Raw genomic sequence first — 19,772 nt, forward strand, 5'->3', positions numbered from 1 at the left:
TACAGTTCTAGACATTTCTCAAATCAGGTATTAATGAAAGTTAAGATAAAGGCTAGAGAAGCTTGGTCTTTCCTTGAGGACATAATTAAAACTATAGACTTTGGCTTCTAACTCAGTCAGTGATTGGACAGTTTTGATATTTCAACTACTTTATATTTATCCTGAGAGCAAAGTGATCGATCAACAACCGATAAATTGGTCCGACGGCTAGGTCTACACATGAACCAATGCAGATGGTCTTCAAAGCATGAAGCTATGTATGACTTTAATGTGCCAGTCTCAGATACCCTATAATTGTCCATATTTTTCTGTGTTCCAGCCATAGATGCCTCATAATAATCAATTTTCTACAAAAGCAATGACTCTTTGTGCCTCCTTATTTTTCAGTGCCCCCATGTTCTCTAAACCTATGTCAACCATCTAGGCATTTCATCTGTAGGATCTGACATATTGGACAACTGTTGGTTGAATGACAGTTATCTCTCCTGATTCAGCCATACATAGAATTGCTGTGCCTGATTTCTCAACAGGGAGAGTGGAGTAAGCCAAAAAATCATCTTCCTGCAGAAGAAAAAAATTGGGCAATTCCAAACGCCCGATCCTTATGTCCCCCAACATAATGTATAAGGGGGAAGTCAGGAGGCCTCCATACACCTTAGATGGTCAACCGATCTCTCCGATATTGACTTTTATCTAATGTGAATGGAGACCTTAACTCTCTGTCTGTATGGAGCAGATACCTCTTTTCTGCCCCTATAAACTCCCCCCATTGGACATCGTTAGCCAATTACATAGAGAAAATGCACGATATCTAGATAATGAGGATGGAATATTACACAGGAATATAACAAATCTAAACTACAGGAGTTAGGAACAGCTAATGTAATACTTGAGTGAATACAGTAAGCAGAAACAGGCCTAGAGACAGCCAGTCTGGATTCTTCAATATTACATTATTCTGTAATAATTACATCAGTCTTTGAGTGGCTAATTCATAGGGGAATTGGCGTTTAGCGTCTATCCTGGCTCCCTTATAATTGTAATCTGGAGCACAATTTCTCTGCCATGTTCCATTTATTTTGTGCCCTCTGTTGCCATTGTTGCATCATCATAAAATCTTTAAATACGTAAAACATCTTTGTGTACATCATTCCGATATTATCTCTGTACCTGACATATGCTTATGCTGTAACCTCAAGGATTGGATTATACCTGTACTGTGACATCACGGTGCTCATTATTCTTCTGCTGTAATCTCATTACGAGTATTATCCCACTATTGAAACATTACTGTGAGCATTGTCTCCATCATTGTAACATTACTGTGAACATTATCCTCGTACTGTAGCAGAAATGTGGAAAATGTGAGAATTATCCCACTATTGGAACATTGCTGTGAGCAGAATCACTGTGTATCAGCAGAATTATGAGCATAAAGCCACTATTGGAACATTACTGTGAGCATTATCCCACGATTGGAACATTACTGTGAGCAGAATCACTGTGTATCAGCAGAATTATGAGCATAAAGCCACTATTGCAACATTACTGTGAGCATTATCCCACGATTGGAACATTACTGTGAGCATTATCCCACGATTGGAACATTACTGTGAGCATTTGGACACTTTTATAACATTACTGCAAACATTATCCCCGTAGTATTACATTAAAGGGAGCAGAATTACTGTATATTAGCAGTATTGTGAGCATAAGGCCGCTATTATAACATTATTGTGAGCATTAAAGGGGTTTTCCCATCTCTAAGATCCTATCCCAATATGTAGTAGTAGGTGTAATTGGAGCGCCCCCACATTAAGGGCAATGGGGTACTTGGCACCGGGTCTGTCTCTTCTCGATTCTGGGGATGTCACAGTGGCCCGATCCGGTCCGTGGCCCTTCTGAGGGGCGTCCAATTAAAGGTGAAGTTTGTACGGTGTTCGTGACGCCACCTGTGGTATTCGGTCAGGGTGACCGACGCTGCTTAGGGGTCCGCTGGGGTGATGGAATGGCAGCTAGATGATATACCTTCCCACAGGTGAAGGATGTCCCCAGGGCTTCCCTGATGTGTAGGTGGTGATGGTGAACGTTGTAAGGCGCAATGAATAACGAGGACACAAAGGTTGCAGTCTCTTTACCTTTTACTGAAGACTTCAGCGTCCACAGTCCAGAGTACCGTTCACAGGGCAGGCAGAGTCCGGCCGGTCCGAAGGCACATCCAAAGTTCCCTTGACCAGGTGGAAATCAGTGGCCTTCCTACTAGCGCCTGTGTGTTGTAGTACCTCCCTGCTGAGCACCACGGGATAGTCCTTACAACTTTCGTGAATGTTTCTGATGTTCTCTCTCTCTGTCCCACAGATGATATGGATAGGACAACCCGTATGACGGGGTAGGCCTGGAGCTTATTTATAGGGACCCTAGAGACGCCCCTCTCCCACAATTTGCCTCCGTGCCTTCTTAGGTATTTAGGTTGGGCAGCCAACTTGGAATTGACTGTCCTGCCGGTCTCTGGGGTTAATAAGGGGTTAATGTCACCTTGCTATTGTAAGGTGACATTAAGCCGGGTTAATAACGGAGAGGCGTCAATAAGACGCCTATATATTATTAATCCAATAGTAAGAAAGGGTTAATAAAACACGCACACATTAGGAAAAAGTATTTTAATATTCTTCATTTAACCATACTTACCATACTTCAGCGCCTGCAAAAAACTTAAAATAATAAACCGTATACTACCTGTCCGCCGTAGTCCAATTAATAACGAGTGTCCCACGACGATCTCCCCTATAGAACAGTGACATCGGGTGATGTCACTGCTCTATAGGACCTTCAGTGACACAATGACAGGATACAATGGCTCCTGCAGTGCATCACTGAGAGGTTACCTTAGTTCAGAGTCTCACTTTATGGCAATTGCTGCGTGGGAAAATGTCTCAGCCAGCAATGCCATAAGTGCGGCTAGGGACTATTTTCTTACAGCCGCGGAGGAATACCTTCCTCCATCATTGTGTTTCTGGGGCCCCTGGTGAGCGGTCGCAACAGCTGTTGCTGCCATTCTCCACGGGAGATCGTCGTGGGACACTCGTGGATTTCTGCAGACAGGGAGTATATTGGTTGTTTGTTTTTTTCATCTTTTTTACAGATGACACTGGCTTCGGGGGATCAAAATGACAAGTAATGGTGAGTATGTAATCTATGTTTAATGTACTGTATGTCTGTATGTATGTATTGTATGGAGTATGTATGGAATATTTTTTTTTTTGTTTGTTTTCATTCATCACATTAGCCAGATGATGGGACTACTATTGTCCCATCATTGGCTAATGTGTCAATCACTGTCAGCATAGAGACACCCCGCACGCTGCACAGAGACACGCTGCACAGAGACCCCGCACGCCGCACAGAGACCCCGCACGCCGCACAGAGACACCCCGCACGCCGCACAGAGACACGCTGCACAGAGACCCCGCATGCCGCACAGAGACCCCGCACGCCGCACAGAGACACGCTGCACAGAGACCCCGCACTCCGCACAGACACCCCGCATGCCGCACAGAGACCCCGCATGCCACACAGAGACACGCTGCACAGAGACCCCGCACGCTGCACAGAGACCCCACACACCGCACAGAGACCCCGCACGCCGCACAGAGCCCGCACGCCGCACAGAGACACGCTGCACAGAGACCCCGCATGCCGCACAGACACCCTGCACACCGCATAGAGCCCCGGCACACACACAGAGAGCCCCACGGTCACGCACAGACACCGCCCGCACACGCGCACATGCACACACGCAGTCTCCGCCCACGCACCACCCACGCACCGCCCACACTTCATTATACTGCATAATTTCACTATAGGAACTTCCGATTCCGATTTCCAATATCGCAAAAATATCGGGACTCGGTATCGGAATTCCGATACAGCGAATATCGGCCGATACCCGATATTTGCAGTATCGGAATGCTCAACACTAATTGCAGCTATTTGGTAAATTCAAAAAAGTTCATTTTTTTACATTAATGTACACTCTGCACTCCATCTTGACGGAAAAAAAAACAGAAATGTAGTAATTTTTGCAAATTTATAAAAAAAAAAACTGAAATATCACATGGTCATAAGTATTCAGACCCTTTGCTCAGTATTGAGTAGAAGCACCTTTTGAGCTAGTGCAGCCATGAGTCTTCTTGGGAATGATGCAACAAGTTTTTCACTCCTGGATTTGGGGATCATCTGCCATTCTTCCTTGCAGATCTTCTCCAGTTCCATCTGGTTGGATGGTGAACGTTGGTGGACAGCCATTTTCAGGTCTCTCCAGAGATGCTCAATTGGGTTTAGGTCAGAGCTCTGGCTGGGCCAGTAAAGAATGGTCACAGAGTTGTTCTGAAGCCACTCATTTGTTATTTTAGCTTTGAGCTTAGGGTCATTGTCTTGTTGGAAGGTGAACCTTCGGCCAAGTCTGAGGTCCAGAGCACTTTGGAAGAGGTTTTCATCCAGGATATTTCTGTACTTGACCGAATCCATGTTTCCTTCAATGACAACAAGTTGTCCTGTCCCTGCAGCTGAAAAACACCCCCATATCATGACGCTGCCACCACTATGTTTCACTGTTGGGATTGTATTGGGCAGGTGATGAGCAGTGCCTGGTTTTCTCCACACATACCACTTAGAGTTATCACCAAAAAGGTCTATCTTCGTCTCATCAGATCAGAGAATCTTATTTATCATAGTCTAGGAGTCCTTCCTGTGTTTTTTAGAAAACTCTATTCAGGCTTACATATGTCTTGCACTGAGGAGAGGCTTCCGTCGAGCCACTCTGCCATAAAGGCCCGATGGTGGAGGGCTGCAGTGATAGTTGAACTTGCTCCCATCTCCCTACTGCATCTCTGGAGCTCAGCCACAGTGATTTTGGGGTTCCTCCTTACCTTTCTCACCAAGGCTCTTCTCCCACGATTGCTCAATTTGGCTGGACGGCCAGGTCTAGGAAGACTTCTGGTGGTCCCAAACTTCTTCCATTTACAGAATATGGAGGCCACTATGCTCTTAGGAACCTTGAGTACTGCAGAAATTCTGTTGTAACCTTGGCCAGATCTGTGCCTTGCCACAATTCTGTCTCTGAGCTCCTTGGCCAGTTTCTTTGACCTCATGATTCTCATTTGGTCTGACATGCACTGTGAGCTGTGAGGTCTTATATAGACAGGTGTGTGCCTTTCCACATCAAGTCCTATCAGTTTAATTAAACACAGCTGGACTCCAATGAAGGAGTAGAACCGTCTGAAGGAGAATTACAAGGAAATGGACAGCATGTGACTTAAATATGAGTGTCTGAGCAAAGGTCTGAATACTTATGACCATGTGATACTTCAGTTTTTCTTTTTTAATAAATTTGCAAAAATGTCTACATTTCTGTTTTTTTCAGCCAAGATGGGGTGCAGAGTGTACATTAATGATAGAAAAATGAACTTTTTTGAATGTACCAAATGGCTGCAATGAAACAAAGAGTGAAAAATGTAAAGGGGTCTGAATACTTTCCGTACCCACTGTATGTATATAATCATCACTGTAAGCGTTATCCCACTATTATACAATTACTGTGAGCATTTTCCCATCATTATTTGTGAGGTTTTTTTTAAGTCACTTTTCTTTTTTGACTAGTAGTTTTCCTTGATGGTTTTTTTGTGCCAAATTCATTAAAATGGCGAACGTGATTCATGAGTTGTGCGGAAAGCACCAAATTATCTTTTTTTCTGTCTTTAACTCTTTTTGTGACTTTTTAGTGGGAAAAGTCCATTTTTTGCGAAATGTAGCAAAACTTCGACGAGAGTAGAGTTGCGCCAAGTTTTGTGACTTTTTTAAAAAGTCACTTTTTGTGAATTAGTCTAGAAGATTTGGAAAACCCAAAAAACAAACTAGACAACAAAAGTCATTTTGGAAAAAGGCACAAAATTTGAGAGTTGACACAAATCAAAAAAATAGTGAGTTTTTTTGTGCCAAAAGAACTGTCGGAAATGCAATGATGAATAGAGCCCATTATTCCCAGCACAACATATAAATAGTTCTAGAAATAAGGAAACATATTCCAATAGTAGACCCAACGATCTCCCAGTATTTTCAGCAAATAAATGCCAGAAGACATAGTGGAACCTAATGCTATGAAGAAAGCGCTGAACCTGTCAATCTTCAATACTCAAGGATCAATTCACAGCGGCTGGAGGAGATGTCATGGGGAACCTTGTTCTCCTTTACTTTTATTAAACCGTAGGATGCGTTATAGATTTTCCTAGGAGGACCCTGCATGTCGTTTCCTAAATTCTTGTCATAAAGACATTTAAACCAAGGAGCACAAGAATGTCATATAATTGATATGTTCATTACTCTTTGGTAACCTGCAGAGCTGCGAGATGGAATTTAATAGAATCGTATCACTTATTCCCAGTAGGTAATGTAGTTATCTCGCAGATTCCCAGACAAAAAGTGTTCTTATGCAAAGCATACAGTGATATGGTTTTCCTTCTTTATGTTATGCCATAAAATGTCCTATAAAGGTCCATATAAGAGCAGCACATTGACGGGAGTTATTGTTGGAAGAGCGCGTTGTGTTAATCATCGAGCAGTGAGCTCATTGTATCTGAATGATTGGCACTGACTATCCCGGGGTGCGGTGGAAGATGACATTTATCAAGAAGCATTCCAGACTAATTTGTTAAGGGAGCTGCTGACCGAATAAAGATGATCCATGGATGTCACGGCTTCGGGCGGCTTCTCATTTGACTTCAAAATCTGTTAATGGAGCAGGAGAAGAAATAGAATTTGACAAACTATTAGGGCATGTTCACACAACAGATTTTTCATGTGAATTTTGGCATGGAAAATACTCGTACTCTGTTTCCCAATCCAGATGAAATCCAAGTGTATTCCGACCCCTGTTGATATCTACAAGAATCCACACCAGATTTCATAAAGTGTCAATTTTACCATGGGTGGATTCGAAACAAAAGACTTGACATGTCATTTCCTGGTGTTAATTCAGGAAGGAAACGGGATCAGTGGCCACACGCATATTAGGATCACTGAAAATGGGGCTACTCAGTGTTACACACCAGTTAGGGATATGCCGGGATCTGCTTCCTTCACCTCCGTCCTCTGCTGCACTCCACATTGGGTTTAGCAGCTTGCCCAGCATGGATCAATGAGATCATCTTTCTAGATCTAATTAAGGCCTATTGACACCCGCCTGTGTCTTGGGATTGAGTCTCTAGACTTCTAGGTTTGATGTGCTCCACCTTCTGTGCTTTACTTACTTTATCCCTGCTGAGTTCCACTTCATCCATCCTGCTCCACCCGAGATTTCTGAGTGTGCCAAGTTCTTGCTGACAACTTTCTTTCCAGCTTGCTGCATCAATGCATAGTGTCCGGTTACCTACTGTGTAATGTTTATTAAAATGATACTGTACACCCATATTTGGTAAAGAGACCTTTAAAGGAGATCTTTCACCAAATTTTGCATGTTAAACTGGCCACATCATGGAATAGTGGCTGCAGAGTTGAATAAAGAGAATCTTCTTTGGTGGCATTGGCTTTTTTCCCCTGCATGACATTGACTAGTCATAAGCAGGAGGCATAATGCAGGGAGAAAAAGAACATGCCTCCCCAGAGAGACTTAAAGCAGGCTTTCTGTGTGTGGGGTATGTAATGACAGACAGTCCTGCTAATCTCACTGCCAGAACCTACTGTGATTATAAGTGGGGCAGAGAAGTAGAGCAAAGCTGTGTGTCATTACAAATACTTCTGTATCTGCAGCTCCCATCCCATAGCACTGTCACACACTAACAGGACTCTGAGGGTGAGAGCTGCAAATAGAGAAGTTTTTGTATAGACATGGAACTCTGCTCCACTTCCCCACGCTCACAGTGCAGTGAGATGAGAGCTGCAGATCTAGAAGTGTTTGTAATGACAGGCAGCTCTGTTGTACTCCCCTTTCCTGCTTGCAATCACAGTAGGTCCAACAATGAGATCAGTGATGAGAACAAGGTTGTGTGTTATTATAGGTCTAACACAAAGAAAGCTGGATCTGACATTCTCTGGGGCATGTTATTTTTTTCCATACTTAAGATTGGTCAACATCATGCTGGGGAAAAAATACATACTCCAGAGAAAAAGTCTCTGCGTCCTAACCTACCCTTGGTATAATTGTAAATTATAACTTAAGCTTTACATTTTATTTTGCTTTGCTGCCACTATCCCATGATGTGACCAGTTTAACATGCATAAACTTGTGAAATGTCTGAGGGTGAGTATGTTAAATTGGCTACATCATGGAATAGTGGCTGGAAATCGGAATAAAAAACTAGGCACCAAGGCCTCAGTGCGACTACGTCTCTGAATCTGATTACCGGTAGTTATTCCCTTGGTTGTATACATGTAAAGCTGAATTCACACAATGTCCCATTTTATAATATGACTAGATGGTGGCCCGATTCTAATGCATCAGGTATTCTAGAATATGTATGTATGTATGTACGTCGCACTTAGCACAGCCACGTAGTATATAGCACAGCCATGTAGTATATAGCACATCCACATAGTATATAGCACAGCCACGTAGTATATAGCAGCCACGTAGTATATAGCAGCCACATAGTATATAACACAGCCCACGTAATATATAGCACAGCCCACACAGTATATAGCACAGCCACGTAGTATATAGCACAGCCACGCAGTATATAGCACATCCACATAGTATATAGCACAGCCACGTAGTATATAGCAGCCACATAGTATATAGCAGCCATATAGTATATAGCACAGCCCACGTAACAGACAGCCACATAGTATATAGCAGCCACGTAGTATATAACACAGCCCACGTAATATATAGCACAGCCCATGCAGTATATAACACTGCCCACGTAGTATATAACACTGCCCACGCAGTATATAACACTGCCCACGCTGTATATAACACAGCCCACGTAGTATATAACACAGCCCACGCAGTATATAACACAGCCCACGCAGTATATAACACAGCCCAGATAGTATATAGCAGTGTGGGCACCATATCTCTGTTAAAAAAAAAATTAAAATAAAAAATAGTTATATACTCACCCTCCGGCATCCAGCGAAGCTGTGCTGATGCGCGCGATGCTGCCGCCAGCTTCCGTTCCCAGAGAAACATTGCAAAATTACCCAGATGACTTAGCAGTCTCGCAAGACCGCTAAGTCATCTGGGTAATTTTGCAATGCATCTCTGGGAACGGAAGCTGGCTGCAGCATCGCACGCATCGGTGGACAGTGGAAGGTGAGAATATCACAATTTTTTATTTTTTTTTAAGTATTTTTAACATATCTTTTTACTATTGATGCTGCATAGGCAGCATCAATAGTAAAAAGTTGGTCCGGGATGGGGCGACACACTGGCGCTGACTGGAGGGGAGTAGGGAGGGGGCACTGACTGGAGGAGAGTAGGGAGGGGCCAATTCGCGGCCGGACTAAGCCTGTCGCTGATTGGTCACGGCCACGACCAATCAGTGACGCAGGATTTCCATTACAGACAGACAGACAGACGGAAGTACCCCTTAGATGATTATATAGATAGACAATTTAAATGTATATACAACCATATACTCTTTTAGTTGCACATGAGTCTTAACTTTAATTGAAAAAAATTATACTTTTAGTAAAATTTTATGACATTTTTGGCGAAGAAATCTGTTGGATCAGATAGGTTACTTCTCAACAGCCTCTGCAACAGTAACGATGTAGTTGGGCACTGACGATGGGTTACAAGTTGTACCCTGCAGATGACAAAACATGGATTGTCATTTGTGTTAATTAACCTTACGAACAGAAGTTTTCTAGTACTAAAAATAAGTGTTTCTCTTTACCGCAGAAAAGCAACTTAGAGACATTTTCTTGACTCTTGGCTTCGTATTCAATCACTTCAGACAATATTCTGTACAGAATACAGTAAATCCCCTTTCCTTCCATACATCCTCCGCTAGCTAATAAGAGCAAAATGTCTGAAACCTTTGGCTCATCACCTAGTATACAATTATGTATAACTGCCGCAATGTCCTGATGCAGTTTTACAGCAGTGTCAGAAGTAGAGTTCAGCAAAAAGAGTTACAGGACAATTATTCAGGAGCCACTTTAATAGTCCATGGTCGCCAGATCGGAAGTCCATGGACTTACCTGCCAGCATCCATAGCGCCTCTTCTGAGAAGTAGGCTCAGTGCAACATTATGTGTGCATCCCACTGTGACAATGGCCTTCTAATCAGAAGAGGCACCAGGAATGTCGGAGGGTAGAAGTGGAGTCAAAGGACTAACGAGGAAGCTCAACCAGGCTCCTCCCAAGTCTTTTTGCATAGCTCTAGCTGGGGATCATTTTACAATGACCAAAGGACTAAAAACTATATCTCTAGTTATCTTACAACATAAAAAAATCGAATTATTGAAAATCAACAACTACTTTCATTAAAAGCACTCATCATTTGAATTCATTAATATCCACAGCACTTATCTTTTCGCCAGAGTATGTCACCAGACAGTCCTTGAGAGAGTCCTCATTCATTCATTTGGTTTGTTTACTTCTAAGTGTTGGTACTTTTAGCACTAATTAAGGGTTTGTTCAGACAGCAATAATTTCATGCAAACAAAGAAGAAAAAATTATGAAAAAAATACAGCCTGCACACCATTAGTATTAAACCAATGTACATGTGCACAAATACGCTATGTGGCCAATATACAAATGTACATGACATGCATACACTTTTTTATTTTTATTTTTTTGTGTAGTATATATAAAGGGGGTTTGCCCCCTCTAGGGCTCAGCATCCTTATCAGACCATCTTTCCCACACAAGGTTTTAATTGCGATCTATGCCTGATTTGCTTTTTTACTCCCCATTCACATGAAGTTGGTTTTGAACATGGAGATGTAGGGTATAAAGTCTGTCTGCTGCCCATTTGCTCAACAGACCGAATTCTGATCCAATACTAACCAGTGTGCCTGTGAACTGCAGTCATTTTTCACACACACCATTGGTCCGGTCTGGAAAAACAATCACAGCATGCCGTAGTCTGATTTACAGGTCAGAATAGTGTATGCTCAATCCATCTGAACCCGGCCTGATGCCTCATTCACATGTCCGATATTTTCATATACGAGAAAAACGGACCGATTATTCTGATCAGAGTTTAATCAGAGCTTGATCAGAGTGTGGTATGAGGGTCATATGACTTTCTCATACATGGAGAAATAAAAAAAAAAATCTTGAGAGTCTGTGAAAATGTCATCCAAGTGTGGTCCAATTTTTTCACAGACCCATTGACTTGCATTGCCGATTTTGATCTAACCCGTGGATCAAAATCAGACATGTCTCTTCGATTTTCTATGGACCATTCGATTCGAGGAAAAAAAATCATGCGTGAATGGCCCCATAAATTATCCCAGCTAAGAGTGATAGTACTCGTATGCCAAAATTGGACATCTGAATGAGCCCTAAGTTTGAGCTTCAAAAAAGAGAATGATGGTATGGTATAGTACAAGAGCACACCAAAAAAAACACAACAAAATGCTCACAGGAGAGGCTAAAAGGACCTAAATCTTCATTTCAGAAAGCAGTTAAGAGTCTTAGCTTCTAATCCAGGATTATTAAGTTTGTCATATGTGGATCCTGAATCAGCCATCTATGTGTCATTTTAGAAGTGGCCACCAGCATGGTAGCGCGGTGGTTAGCAATGATGATTTGCAGCGCTGGGTTCAAATTCAACCAAGAACAACATCTGAATGGAGCTTACATGTTCTCCACAAGTTTGTATGGATTTTCTTTGGGTACCATGGCTTCATCCTAATCTTCACAGACACACTGATAGGGAACATAGATTATGAGCCCTTCTGGGAACAGTCATGATAATGTCTGGAATATGTTGGAAAACCCTTGAAAAGGCCACCGCTAATCTAGACCAGATTAAAGCCCACATTTTAGGTGGTCATCTCAAGGTGGTTTCATTGTATACAGTTGTGTTCAAACGTTTGCATACCCCGGCAGAATTTTTGCTTTCTTTGGACTTTTTTTTAGACAAAAACTTTTTGTCCACTCATGGCTAGTGGTTGGGTGAAGCCATTTATTGTCAAACTACTGTGTTTTCTCTTTTTAAATCATAATGACAACCCCAAACATCCAAATGACCATGATCAAAAGTTCACTTACCCTGGTAATTTTAGCCTGATAACATGCACAGAAGTTGACACCAATCATTATGCAAAGGCTTGGGCTAGCTCACAGGAGAACAGGAGAATCCTCTGGTGGGCCAATACCCTCTTATATGAGCAGTATTTGGCACAATGTACTTGAATCACTATGTACAGTATGTAAATGTAATAATATAAGGCATGTAAAGTATATAAATGTAATATAAGGTGTGTACAGTATATAAATGAATAATGTAAGGCATGTGTAACGTGTATAAATATAATAATATAAGGTGTGTACAGTACAGAAATGTAATACTATAAGGGGTGGACAATGTATAGATGTAATAATCCTTTGTCTGGTTTTGGAGACCGGGGAGGGGGTCGGCCATCTGCTCTTGTACACATTGCATATATCCCATCTGTGGGGGGCATAGACCCCGCAGTAGCAGTTTCACTATAATTCCTTTATTCCGGCCTTCATTCGATCAGTAATTGAGGGTCTGTGAAAGATTTCTTATATAAATACAATTGCAATTATTGACAAGACCCCAGAAGGCGACTGCCATAAACTATACCAATGATCCTTTATGAATTTTTATTTTTTTATTATTCCTAATGACTTTGTAGTTTTGCCTGTAACAGACTGTAAGCATTTCTGGCTAATTGAGGATTGTCATTGTAGTTTCTGTAGTTGTTAGCTGGAGAACCTCTAGGTCACGCGGCATCGTCATGTCCGTCACTCCGGTCTTATAAATAAATGATCTTTATGACGCCGGCCTACATACATACAGAACCCAAGCTAGCCGTACAAAGCCTCCAATACGAGCGCTGTATACATCTCCCACAGATCTGCATTCTCCGGCCTGGTAATTAGGCCCTGCTTGTTTCTAGTGTTTAAGGTTCCCACGGCAACCGAGATTTTTCCCAGGCCTACATACTTATGCTAACAGGTCCACCCACGCCGGCACTGGTAATAATAAATAACTACCACTATTACTGAGGGAACAGGGGGGAATGGAGGAGGCAGAGCTGCTTCATTTCACTTGTTCTTTTCGTATTTGACGCCTTCTATTTTATGTATGTTTATCACAGCATCTAAAGATGAATATGGACCTGATAATCTCCAATAATCGCCAATGTGGAGGCCTGGTGACAATGAGCTACACCAAAGCATTGGAATAGGATTTTTAGTCATTTGAAACATGTTGTCCTCTTTCTGCTAGTAGTAAAAACAAATGAAGCTTTACTCACCCTTCCCAGGTCCAGCACTGAGCCTCCGATACTGCCCTTTGTTATTGCCTGCAGCGCTGACGTCACATCAACATTCCCGCAGCCAATCAGTGAGCTTATCGGCGCTGATCAGCGCTCACTCAATGATATGGATGCAGCGCTATTGATGTGATGTCAGAGCTCTCAGCGCTGGACTAGGGGAGGGTGAGTAAAAAACAGTTTGGGGTATTTTACTACTAACAGAGCTTAGGGGAAAGATTTTCTGAAAGCGGTCAACCTCTTTAAAGGGAGTCTGTCAGTATTATCAGCAGTCCTAAGCCGCTGAATAAAATGCCGGACATACAGTAGATCTCCCTGAGAATCTGCCTTCAGATACTATTGTAAATGAAAGGAGGTTTTATCACTGTGAGACATGTAAATCAGGAGAACAGACTGTTAGTCATTACATGTCTCACACTGGTCACGGCCCTTGTTATTTACACTAAGATCTGTCAGTAGATTCTCAGGGAGATCTATGTCCCGCCCATGGATCTTAACAGCTCACTTACAGACTAAGAAAAACATGGATTTCCCTGACAGTGTGCATGCTCCATAGTTTTTATTCCTTATGGGGCTGAGCTTGGCTTTTTCCAGCGGCTCAATAGAGAATGACTGGAACGACAGTCTGGCATCCGTCCTGTAATGGGGTTAAAAGTTCCTCTTGCCTCGGTACGCACAAAGAAAGTCCAACGTTTTTGCCACTAGAAGTGTATCGCATAAATACCACGGCACAGAAATATTTGCAGGTGAAAATAATGTAATTTATTGATGCAGCCAAAAGTATCTGTACATGAGACAGGCCAACGTTTCGCTCAAAATGACCTTCATCAGGGCCGAGTAGGAAACAGATGAGTGACTGTTGCATGATGACTTCAGACAGATTTCCCCATAAAAAAATAAAATAAAATTATAATTATATTAGGTAATGGCAATTCATCCTCTAAGGTTTTTATTGTAAGTCTAATGATTTCTGCATTGATAATGGAGCCTTCATCTTTTATTTTTTGTTCTTTGAGGGTTTTGTATATTCATTTTTTCCCATTCTTTGAAGTCTTTTTTTTTGTCGCTATGAACATTTCATCTCTTTGTAAAAAAAAAAATTAAAATCACAGATCTACTAAACCAAGCAAACGAGCCGCATTAGGTCATGTCATCAAATAGAAATGTAGTCATAATCGGAGAGGGAGATGGTAGAAAACAAAAGCAGAAGACTTCTGAGTAATAAAACAATATTTTCTGATTTTCATCATCTGGTGATAAAACGTAAGGCTCATTCAGATGACAGTTTATTGCGTATGAGTGCTATGCTTTTTACGGATAGTAATCGAACCTGTAATGGTCAGCCATTCATATGTACATGATTTTTCATCTCTGGGCAAAATCGAGAAAACATGCAAATTTATGAGTGTGTGAAAAAAATGAGATTGGCTGGTACAGTGAAAAGTAACTTTTAATTTGCAGAAAAAAACTGCAAAAAATGCTGCATGTGAACATAGCGCTTGATAGGAGAAAGTAGAGAAACTTTTTTTTCACATACAAGAAAAAACGATTAAAACCGGACTTAATGGATGAAACTCAGAAGACGCTGATATAAATCTGATGATTTTTTTGGTTCGCAAAAAAAAAAAATCTGACGTCTGAGTGAACCTTAACACAATGTAATACAATAATATACCCAAGTAAAAAAATATATATATATATTTACCGGGAAAAAAATGCTATATTATGTGGATGTTCATCATCCGGGATTATACAAACAATAAGAAATTTCCTTATTATTTTACCCCACTGACTTGTAAAATTTACTGTTGTACGTTCTACCATATTTGTAAGATCTTCTAGAAATGGAATTTAAATTTTGTGGTTTCCCCGTACACCAGGACATTATAGATGGAGATTAGTGATGAGCGAACGTAATGGGATAAGGTGTTATCCGAGAATGCTTGGGTGCTAACCAAGGGTCTTTGGTGTGCTCGAATTTCTATGTTCGAGTCCCCGCGGCTATTCTACAGTCACAACACATGTAGGGGTTACCTAACAAACAGTAAACCCCTGCAAGTGTTGAGGCTGTCGAACAGCCGTGAGACATGCAACAGCAGGGACTAGAACATAGTATTCGAGCACAAAGACACTCAGTTAGCACCTGGGCATGGAGGATAGCATCTTATCCCAGCACGTTCTCTCATCACTAACGGAGAACATTTTGACAAATTTCTTATTCTCTCCAGAGCGTTTTGCGTAACCCAGATCCTCTTCATTGCCGCCGGCACAGTTTTGGCAACTGGAAGCCTCATTACATGATGAAGAAATGTATTACAATAAAGTACAATTATATTGCAATTATTAATTAAAGACATGATGATTGCGGTGACCAATAAGTGGAGAATTCATTTTTCTTGCCATTAGTTGAACCAGAAGCCTTTCTTTTATGATTATACCCTCCAGTTACGGATATCATTATGAATACTCCAAGAATCTACATATATACGGGCTGCAATGAGAGACGTCGTAGAAATGAATCAATGAAAATTTTGTACCAGGGGCTTATCCATAAGGTGTGCACAAATAGCAATCACATCCTGATAGTGCCCCTCCCCCCTACATGACACAAGACAATGCAGGATTATAAATGGCGCTTGGTTAATTTCGCACTTTGTTACAGATTTCGCAGTGGTCCCTAGAGCTTCAAATTACACCTCTGAATTTTTACTCCTGGAGGTGATCTATGACTATGGTGATGAAGCCTTGAGAATTGCACTAAATATAGCCACTGAGCGATGCCGAGATGTCTGTGCTGTCATCATGGACATTGTCAAAACATCCCATTTATATGAAGTCGAGATTTACTACAGCCTCAGGGTGTTCTTTATTTTAATGACTTTTAAAGGGAGTGCTTCATCTATTTACAGTAATTATGAGGGCTGTCCACATTTGGGGACATTTTTTTTACTTAAATGCATGTATTTTGGGCAAAAAAACATTTTTGGCAATTGGGTTTCATTAAAAAATGTTGCATCGTCTGGTTTTTACAGGCTTTGCTTTCCTGCACATTCAACTTTGATGAGGTCTGTGGTTATAAATCAGCTCTTTCCTGCACAATCAACTTTGTTGAGGTCTGTGGTTATAAATCAGCTCTTTCTGGCACAAAGTTTCTTTATTTGACCCCCTGTCAGAAGCTTCTCACCCGCCTAAGCAATTTTCTGCGTTGTACTTATGAGTGATGATGAACACTCCAAGACACATGTCTGCAAATCATGTTTCAAGGTCTTTTAAAGGGTCAAAATTGACTGTTAAAATTGCTGCCACCAATAGGTGGAGCTAGAGTTCATGTCCTCTTCACATTACAAGGTCTATGAGTCTCCTTACGCCAACAGACGTGACAGAGTCTGGAGACGCCGTGGAGAGCAATCTACTGCCTGCACCATCCTTCAGCATGACCGGTTTGGCAGTGGGTCAGTAATGGTGTGGGGTGGTATTTCTTTGGAGGGCCGCACAGCCCTCCATTTGCTTGCCAGAGGTAGCCTGACTGCTATTGGGTACCGAGATGAGATCCTCAGACCCCTTGTGAGACCATATGCTGGTGCGGTTGGCCCTGGGTTCCTCCTAATGCAGGACAATGCCAGACCTCATGTGGCTGGAGTGTGTCAGCAGTTCCTGCAAGATGAAGGCATTGAAGCTATGGACTGACCCGTCCGTTCTCCAGACCTGAATCCGATTGAACACATCTGGGACATCATGTCTCGCACCATCCAACGTCACGTTGCACCACAGACTGTGCAGGAGTTGGCAGATGCTTTAGTCCAGGTTTGGGAGGAAATCCCTCTGGAGACCATCCGCCGCCTTATCAGGAGCATGCCCAGGCATTGTAGGAAGATCATACAGGCACGTGGAGGCCACACACACTACTGAACATAATTTCCTTGTCTTGAGGCATTTCCACTGAAGTTGGATCAGCCTGTAACTTCATTTTCCACTTTGATTTTGAGCATCAGTCCAACTCCAGACCTCTGTGGGATATTAGTTGTGATTTACAGTCATGGACAAAAATTTTGAGAATGAGACAATTATTAATTTTTCCAAAGTCTACTGCTCCATTTTTTCTAATGGCAATTTGCATATACTCCTGAATGTCAGAGTGATCAGCTTAACAGCACTTACTGTACTTGCAAAGTCAATATTTGCCCAGAAAATGAACTTTAACCCCCAAAACACATTTCAACATCATTGCAGTCCTGCCTTAAAAGGAGCAGCTAACATCGTTTTAGTGATTGATCCATTAACACAGGTGTGGGTGTTGATGAGGACAGGGCTGGCGATCAATCAGTCATGATTAAGTAAGAATGACATCACTGGACACTTTAAAAGGAGGCTGGTGCTTGGTATCATTGTTTCTCTTCAGTTAACCATGGTTATCTCTAAAGAAACACGTGCAGCCATCATTGCACTGCACAAAAATGGCCTAACAGGGAAGAGTATCGTAGCTACAAAGATTGCACCTCAGTCAACAATCTATCGCATCATCAAGAACTTCAAGGAGAGAACTTCCATTGTTGTCAAAAGGCTCCAAGGTGCCCAAGAAAAACCAGCAAGCGCAAGGACCGTATCTTACAACTGTTTCAGCTGCGGGATCGGACTACCAGCAGTGCCGAGCTTGCTCAGGAATGGCAGCAGGCTGGTGTGAGTGCTTCTGCACGCACTGTGAGGCGGAGACACTTTGAGCAAGGCCTGGTTTCAAGGAGGGCAGCAAAGAAGCCACTTCTCTCCAGAAAAAACATCAGGGACCGACTGATATTCTGCAAAAGGTACAGGGAGTGGACTGCTGAGGACTGGGGCAAAGTCATTTTCTCTGATGAATCCCCTTTTCGATTGTTTGGGACATCTGGAAAACAGCTTATTCGGAGAAGAAGAGGTGAGCGCTACCACCAGTCTTGTCTCATGCCAACTGTAAAGCATCCTGAAACCATTCATGTGTGGGGTTGCTTCTCAGCCAAGGGAATCGGCTCACTCACAGTCTTGCCTAAAAACACAGCCATGAATAAAGAATGGTACCAGAATGTCCTCCAAGAGCAACTTCTCCCAACCGTCCAAGAGCAGTTTGGCGCCCAACAATGCCTTTTCCAGCATGATGGAGCACCTTGCCATAAAGCAAAGGTGATAACTAAATGGCTCATGGAACAAAACATAGAGATTTGGGGTCCATGGCCTGGAAACTCCCCAGATCTTAATCCCATTGAGAACTTGTGGTCAATCATCAAGAGACGGGTGGACAAACAAAAACCAACAAATTCTGGCAAAATGCAAGCATTGATTATGCAAGAATGGACTGCTATCAGTCAGGATTTGGTCCAGAAGTTGATTGAGAGCATGCCAGGGAGAATTGCAGAGGTCTTGAAGAAGGGTCAACACTGCAAATATTGACTTGCTGCATTAACTCATTCTTTCTAACTGTCAATATAACCTATTGGTACTCATATAATATGATTGCAATTATATTTCTGTTTGTGATATAAACATCAGACAAACACTAATAAAAACCAGAGGGCAGCAGATCATGTGAAAATATAATTTGGTGTAATTCTCAAAACTTTTGGCCATGACTGTATATTGATCATTTTTAGACTTTATTGTTTTCAACACACTCCACTATGTAATGAATAAAGATTCACAACTGGAATATTTCATTCAGTGATATCTAGGATGTGGGATTTTAGTGTTCCCTTTATTTTTTTGAGCATTGTACATATTGCTCATGTTACTTCAGTGCCCTCCCTTAAAAGCAAGACATCTAGGGTAAGATGATATTCGTGTTCCCGATCATATAGAGGGATACAATATAAGAACATGAGCCCATCAGTTGTGCAACTAGAGTTCGATGAGCCCTGGTACAAAATTTGAACCTGGGCACCCACCAGCATCTTGGTTAGAAGTATGTAACATTCTAGATCCTAAAAAGATATACATGTTCACCCTCCATGTACTAATGTCCCCTTTCTGCAATAATGTCTCCAACGTATAATAATGATCTCTAACATGGCCCCCTGCTGTAATAATGTCTCCCATCTTGAGCCCCTTCCAGTAATAATGTCCTCCATCCTGGCATAATGTCTCGCATCCTAATCTCCTACTTGGTATAATGTCCCCCATTCTTGGCCCCTTCAAGTAATAATGTCCCCATTCTGGTATAATTTCCCCCATCTTGAGCCCCTTGCAGTAATAATGTCCTCCATCCTGGACCACTTCCTGGCATAATGTCCCCCATCCAGATCCCCTTCTTGGTATAACGTTGCCCATCCTGG

At 42.0% G+C, this 19,772-nt stretch overlaps 1 protein-coding gene across 3 annotated transcripts in view; it reads left to right on the forward strand.

Moving 5' to 3' along the window:
• LOC143770190 (synaptotagmin-1-like) overlaps nucleotides 1-19,772 on the forward strand; it is a 261,510-nt gene that overhangs the window by 69,995 nt on the left and 171,743 nt on the right. The gene's annotated exons all lie outside the window — the stretch shown is intronic.

This window comes from Ranitomeya variabilis, chromosome 4 (genome assembly GCF_051348905.1).
Source record: "Ranitomeya variabilis isolate aRanVar5 chromosome 4, aRanVar5.hap1, whole genome shotgun sequence".
NCBI classification, from domain to species: Eukaryota; Metazoa; Chordata; class Amphibia; order Anura; family Dendrobatidae; genus Ranitomeya; species Ranitomeya variabilis.